Raw genomic sequence first — 8,068 nt, 5'->3', positions numbered from 1 at the left:
TTTCATCATCGGGAAAAATTATTAATACAGTGGAATTGAATTATTTTATTTTTCTATTAATAAAAAATATAATTTTGCACTACAATTTTCGATTGATTGCTTACAATCTATCTTGATTCCTAAGATAAAGAATCTTTTTAATAAGGTTGTTTGCTCATGCTTGCTTGTGTGTATTTAGATATACATATCCATTTATCTAACGGAATGCAGCAATTAGCTTTAATATATTGCACTTGTGTTTCGGGAGCGCTCGGTTCCGAATATAAGAAATGTTCCCAATTCGTTTGCCGTCAAATGGTATGATTTATGAGTCGAAAATATGCGAAGTGAAATGGTAGTGGTGGAATCTAAATCTGGTAGTTACCGTTTCGCCTGGTGTAATTTGTTCTCGCTTGTGACAAACAAATTACATTTTTTTCCATCTCTCTGAATATTCTGAGTGGAATCGCGTAATAGCCGAATTTCGCTCAGAGAACATAAACATTTCGATGTCTAATACGAATGTTAATTATACATAATTAACAGATGTGTGCAGAGGGAAAAAATCATTTTGGCAATTTGTACCGGGAGAGTCTTTGGTAATTGTATCCAGATGATGTTAGCTCTCATATAAAACTGTCATCTCGATTATTACACGCTCGAATTTTTAATAGTCTCTCCGCGACTAAAGAATTTAGAACGGCCTTTTGATGTTTACAGTACAAAAATACAATCTTAAATTACACAAAACGATTGGGTCGTTACGAAGACAATAAATTTGATCACAATAAATATGGCGACTGGATGGGGTCCAAATCAGACGATTTCGCAACGTTAGTACCCTATTAAAAAATAAATAAATAACATGTTTATGTAAATGTTTAGTATTATTAGATTACGTTTATTTTTTTATCGCTGTTTAATAGACATCATATATTTTGTTTATTTTTTTTTTAATGATATACAAAAACGAAAATTAAATATATGTATAGTATATGTTGCTTAAATGTGCAATAAATATAATTAAATAACTAAATGTTCAATGGCTTTCATCAGGTGTCAGAAAACTTTTATGTGAAGGGCTAGATCGTAAAGATTTTAGGCTCAGTGAGCAAGAACGCAAAATAAAATGAGCTTTACAGCTATAGCATCTATTCGAATCTATGATTAATTTTAACATCTATCGCAATTTTCTCAAAATATGTGTTTACATATTAAAATAATTTAATTTATTTTTGAGATAATATTTCATCAAACTGAAGTTCAAATTTTGTCACTTTCTATAGTCACAATTTGTTGGAAATGGTCATCTGTTAATTTTGACTTGATATTGTAATTTTTGTACCATACTTTATAAATATTTTTTTACATAGGTGTTGCCAAATACAAATATAAATACTGAAGTATATGATCCTCAATTAGCATATTTGTCATTTGAAAGACATTTAAAGAATTATTTTACTTTCTTTTCTTGCAATTTTTTTGAGGAGTATCGCCGTACATATACGGCGGTCAATGTTCCACTGTTTTGAGATACCCCAGATAATATTATATTTATATATATGTAAATGATTTTTACAGAAATTAATACAATTGTATTAAAGAGTACAAAAGCATATAATAATAATATCTCACAACTCCATAACTCGTTGGTTGGACGTTCTGTTAACGCAATCTTTAAAATTTTAAAGAGTTTGAAAATGTAAAATTTTTCCTGGGTTCGCGAGCCGGTTTTGGCCCGTGAGCCGTAATTTTCTCATCAGTAATATTGGGCATAAATATTTTTTAGTGTATGATTTATAAAATGATATAAATAAATATTGTGTTATTAAAGTTTAATATTTTAATTATAAAATAAAAAGTTTGTTTTATTAAAAATTAAATTGTAATATCGCAATATTTTCTTTTAAGTTTGATTTAAATTTATATTATAAAATAAACTTTAGCTCTTACACATCGCATCGAAGGTTCATTGTCTTTTAATCTGCGCAAATTTTTCTTTTGTGAAACTTTTTAATTGTCGATTCGTCGAAAAGCGCGAACTCTTAATCTGGCCATGGCAGATAGCAGTAATATATATTTTTCAATCTTCCAGCCTCCCGTTATAAAAAGCAATTATCCGAGAATTAATTATAGGTTCAACTTTTAATTGAGATTGGACATCCGTAAAATTCAGAGCGGACTAAAAATTATCCACAGCAGAAATCTTTGATCTGTCAACGGATCCCGTAATAATCTTTCATACACACAATAAAGCCCGACCGGAGCAAATTAACCGCCACCCCTTTGGCCCCACCAGTGGTAGCCAACAATTTATTTTCAGCGAATCAATGCCAAACATTCAGCCGAATCGCTAAATGGCGCGTGTAATTTTTTCGGGAAAAGTTCAAAACGCCACTTTTATCTTGTGATGCCGAGACTATTTTAATTAAATGGACTGTTAAGAATATAAGTGGAAAAAATCAAAGCGTTTCGAAGGAAGCTGCGTCGGCTGATCTCAAAGCTCGAGAGTCAAGACGCCAGATGTCCGAAGCCGATGACAAGTGAGCTTAAAGCTATATAAGTGTGATGACATTATAATAATTTCCGATTTTTTTTTCTTCCAAAACTTCTCATCTATGCGTATAAATAAATATTTATTATAATTTTTATGTATTAAACAATTTGATTGTACTGTGGCAGTTGTAAAAGCAACATCTGCTCTTAAAATTAATAACTCGTGTTTATGAACTAATTAGATATTTCGTGACGTTTATGAGTCAATAAACGTGTCAAAAACATGCTATAACTTTATATTATATATCTGTTTTGCTACTCGAAGATTGTTTTAAGTGCAGATTATGTGCTACTGAAAACACGCATTATATCAACTCAGTGAGTTCAGATAATCAGATCTTATTATTGAGCTCAGCATAAATATATAAAATTATATCTTGATTAAAAAACAGACAAGCATCTTCCATTTTTTAGAAAATGAATAACATATTGAGGGAACCATTATTTATATTTAAAATTAAATAAATAAATCACTTGCACTTTTCTTCGACATTTTTACAGACCTTTTACACTTCAAAGGTATTATATTTCTCATTGCAAAGTGTTTCAGCAACTCCAAGACAATAATTATGTTCAATGTAAGAAAAGGTTAAACATATATTTGATATTTAAAATATGTATTAATATAAACTAACCGTTTAAAAATCTGTTATATGTATTTATATAAAAAAGTGACCACCACTGGATCTTGCTTGGGTGTGTTTCAGACAAATTTAAACTATGATTATCACAGTTTACAAATAATGCCATGTGATTCCTGGCAGAATAAAATATATTGTATGAATATGGATTATTACTAACTTCGTTTTGGCGCCCCTCCAAACTTGCGCCCGGGAGCATATGCTCTTGTCTGCCCGCCTTACGCGAAGGCCCTGCGTTATGTATTGAAAAATCAAGTGGGTGCGAGACTCTTGTAGTGTTGGAACCAATAAATCTGTTCCTATGCTAATCAGAAACATTGAGTTCCATTATGTTAAAAAAATTGTCAGGGATGTTCTAAGTGTTTTATAAATAAGTTGCTTTAGAAATATTTTCATAAAATAAATATATTGTAAAGTGCTACTTTGTAACAATTCTTTATCGCACACGCCCAGAATAGGAAACATCTCTTGAACAAGTCGTTTATATATAAACTTCAACCTTTATAAAAGTATTAAGCGCAATTAAGTTGCAAATAGAGTGCAAATTGGCCATTAGACATGCAACGAGTGAAATGTAAATGAGTCGCAGAGTTACAGGAAGCCTTAGGCCAGTGCATAGAGACAGGGAATTCGAATGAAAGAAGACGCTTAGAGCGCAAGATGTAAAAAAATAAATAAAAAATAGATTTAGATCGTTAAACTCAAGCAAGGCGTTCGACGTTTACGTGTTATTTGCAAGCGTGTACGAGCGGCTTAATAAAATTAGTCGAGCTGTAATGGGGAGACATGCCAAATTGAAATCTGCGAAGTTCTTTGATGAAAGCTTCAATTAACCGGGGAGAAAATGTGGGTATGCGGTGTAGGATCACCATGTGGTTGCGTTTCGTTGGGACAGTCCCGGATTTGGAGCTCTTGTTCTGATATTTGTCAACCGGACATGGAAGTCGTAGATCGTTCACCAAAGAGATGGGATAATGGCGCTGGATTAGTGATTCGTAGGATTGGGTACATAAATGAACAGGAGTATAATGGTAATGTTTTCTTGGAACTTTGAACACGTTACAAATGTGAATGCTCATCGCCTTTTCGCTGCAAATTTATTCGGTATACTGAGAATCGAACGTGTGGTGCAAATTTTCAAGATCCTTGAGAGTATCATTGTGATAATATGTGCAGTTAACTATATATATATATATATTTATATATATATATATATATATATATATATATATATATATATATATATATATATATATATATATATATATATATATTGACTTTTATGTTAAATTCAATATAAAATACTCGTGAAATGTATGTATTATATATTATTATATTTGTCATACCGCACTGTATAAATATTAAGGGCATAGGTATGAATCATCTTAAATTATACTTGTATGAAAATAAAAATAAAAATAAAACGTAGTCTTCCACTGGCTTCTATTAACCCTTAAATGCAGTATTTTTCCAAATTAAACAAAATATATTTTTTACTAAAATTAGATTGAAAATGCCGGCAAAAATAATTTAAAAAATATTTAGGCTTATTTGTGAATTATATTTACAAAAAAAAAATGCTTGTTGTAAACAGTGGCGTAGCTACGGTATGTGCCGCCCAGGGCGATCCTTAAAATTGCCGCCCCGGGCGATTCTTAAAATTGCCGCCCCCTCCCCATACATTTTTTGCAGGGTCATAAAATCAACATTACTTAAAATAATAAATTGGTTATTATTAAGCTCTTGTTATTCGCGGATTTATATATGTTTTAGTGCATTCAGGGTTAAGAACAACACTAGACGATCCCATCGCGAATATGTCGTCCCCAAGCAAGTGCCGCCCGGGGCGGCCCGCCCCCTCCGCCCCACCATTGCTACGTATTTATGAGCGCGTATAATTATATAACCACTAGCAGGTTTTGATATTATTAATTACACTTCAATATCGGGCAGATTTTTTAAGAAATACTACAAATTGTTTTTATTTTTGATATCACAATAACTGTGTAGTTATAATTATAACACATACGCCACTGATTGTAAATATGCAACATCATGCAGAGCACGAACAAAATAAATTAGGAATATTAAAACAAATCTTAAAACAATTTTTCTTATTATTAAAACATAAGACCACACCACATTTTTTACACATTGTGAAATTCCATTGCATTTCGACATTTTGCATCTGTTCCTCTTAGTCAATATGGGCCAGTGTCTACAACTGCTTGTTTTGTCTATTTTATCCAATTATTACAAAAAATAATAAACAATGGTAGACTAACCTTTTTGGAGTATATAAATTAATTTTATTTCGTTTTATATCCACTACCACCAATGAAAACAAATTTTGTAATTCCTTAAAATGTGACACATCTGCACCCAATATTTTTTTTTTAAATGGCATTATCACGCATACAGAGACATCTATTGGAATAATTTGAAAACACAATAGCTCGGCGTTTGTTACACATATGTAACACTATGCAATAGAGTTATTTTATTAAACGTAGACTAAGTTATAAGCGCTTAAATAAATTGTTGCAGATTTTCAACACCGCGCATTTAAGGGTTAAACAATTAACACAAAATTATAGTGTGTTTAATTAATTAATTTAAGTTCAATTATTGTCTTATTTCTATGTTATTATAATAACTAATAGCACTTTTTTAGTAGAAATAATACTGCTTATGTTTTTTAGATCTATTTGTTGATTAAATCTATTAGACTTTAGCTCATAATTGTTTGTAAATTCTGGTATTTCTGAGAATTAATAACCTATCCTTATCTTACAATATAAAATGAAGTTTTCAAAAACATATGTATGGAAAAATATCTATGCTATAAATACATCCCTGTTCAGGAAGCATTAAAGAACAAAAAAACACAATGCTACACATTACAAGTAAATCAAAAAAAAAGTTCAGAGTTGTATTAAAAAATGAAAATCTCTAAAAATAGCAAAATTTGGACATAAAATAACCCGAGTAGCAAACATTTAGAACTCTAAAACAAAAATAAATCTTTCTATGTTCTTTATTGATATTGAACAAAACGATGACAACAAAAAAATATACAAAATTGATAAAACATGAAACACAATTGTAAAAATTGAACAACCACACAAAAAAATCAGAACTTCGACACAAAAAAATATTGTTTCAAGACTCCAAAATGCGTTAAATACGCAAAAGTTCATTTAACGCAAAAGTGTTCGATAAAAAGAGTAAATAAAAATGTGAAATTCTGCAAATGTGGTGAAAACCATTCGGAAAATTATAAAGATTGCATAGTTCACAAGGAACTCAAAAAAAATATTTTTTCAGCTAAGAATAAAAAAAAACGTATATCGAAACATAAAATTAAAACGAAAAAAATGACACAATATTGTGAGACATGGACACACCTTTTCCTATGCAGCAATATAAAGAAATACAACATACGTTTTAATTTTATTTTAAGCAAAAAATACTATCATAATTTTTTCGAGAAATTTTATGATTTTTTCGAATAAGCTTGGGTATGACCGAGAAGAGGTTAAAAAAATATTTTTGTTTTAAAATATATGGGATAGTATATTATAAACAATAAAATATGAAAATCCCTGGAAAAAGTGTCTAAGCTAATTTTTTTATGTAATGTTCATTTTATATTGAATTTTACGTAAACTAATAATATGTTATAGTTTATTTTTTATGAGGTATGTATGTAATTAAATTGACTTTTAATAAAATAATTACAATGTTTTTTAATTATTCCGTTGCAACATAGCAAGCGTTAGCCCAATACGTTACAATGAGACTAACACAATCAATAACTATTAAGTAGTGAGACACAATATTGAAAGCACTGACATATATTATTTTTAATTTAAAAAAAATAATACTGGTTACTATGTATAACCTAACTTATTACGATATCTATAAATAAGATTTAAAAAATCTAAATAAACCTATCTCTAAAGATCAATTAAAATAGAAATTATATAATAATCACTAAATAATCAAAGACACGATAGAAAAATATTAAATATTAAATAAAATAATCATATAGGATTTCAACCCGGAGCTTTCAGGTATTAGTCACCAACTTATGCCACTAATCTATCGAACTTTTTGGCTTGACTTTGAGTTCATTATTTTTTTTTAATAAAACATTATTTTGTCTCTCAGTCTTTGTGTATAATTTCATATATAAATAACAGAGTTGTATTGATTTCGAGATTAAAAAATACTAGGGTTCATATCTTTCAGGTATACTATTAATTTATCATACTAATTATAATACTTTGTTCTAAGTATATTTTATAATTACATCACTAAGAAAAGTTCATGTTAAACAGCTTAAAGGAATACTATTTAATCTATTTTTAATTAAATAAATTAATTTAGTATTTAAATCTAATCTGAATTAGATTATCTACATTCGATTGAGCGTAACACCATCTAAAATTTCTCACAATATTTCCGTTTAAAAATGAACGATAAAGGGTCGTTTGATTCGATTAGTTTCCCTTTGATCTTTCGAGCGTACAAATCGAATCCGAATTGATGTTTTTTTCCATCATCAGGTATTTATTTACAAGTGAAAATGAAAACACAGCTTCGAATGCGAATAGATTCCGTTCGTTTTATTTATTATTATTTTTTGCCATCCTTAACGTTTACTATATGATACAGGTACATAGGTAAAACACGTAAGCGTTTCAATATACATATACATTCAAAAAACATCGATTAGTTACGCTTCTGAAAAAAATATACGTAATAATAATGGTAATATTAAAACAATCTTACATATTTACAAAAGTAATATTTACACGGTAAACTATTGTATTTATTTACATCGATTTCACACGCGTATTATTTATTTATACATTATAAAAACACAA

This window comes from Plectrocnemia conspersa, unplaced genomic scaffold (assembly GCF_051122295.1).
Source record: "Plectrocnemia conspersa isolate PC_06_02 unplaced genomic scaffold, ASM5112229v1 ptg000013l, whole genome shotgun sequence".
NCBI classification, from domain to species: domain Eukaryota; kingdom Metazoa; phylum Arthropoda; class Insecta; order Trichoptera; family Polycentropodidae; genus Plectrocnemia; species Plectrocnemia conspersa.
This window is presented reverse-complemented; position numbering follows the sequence as displayed.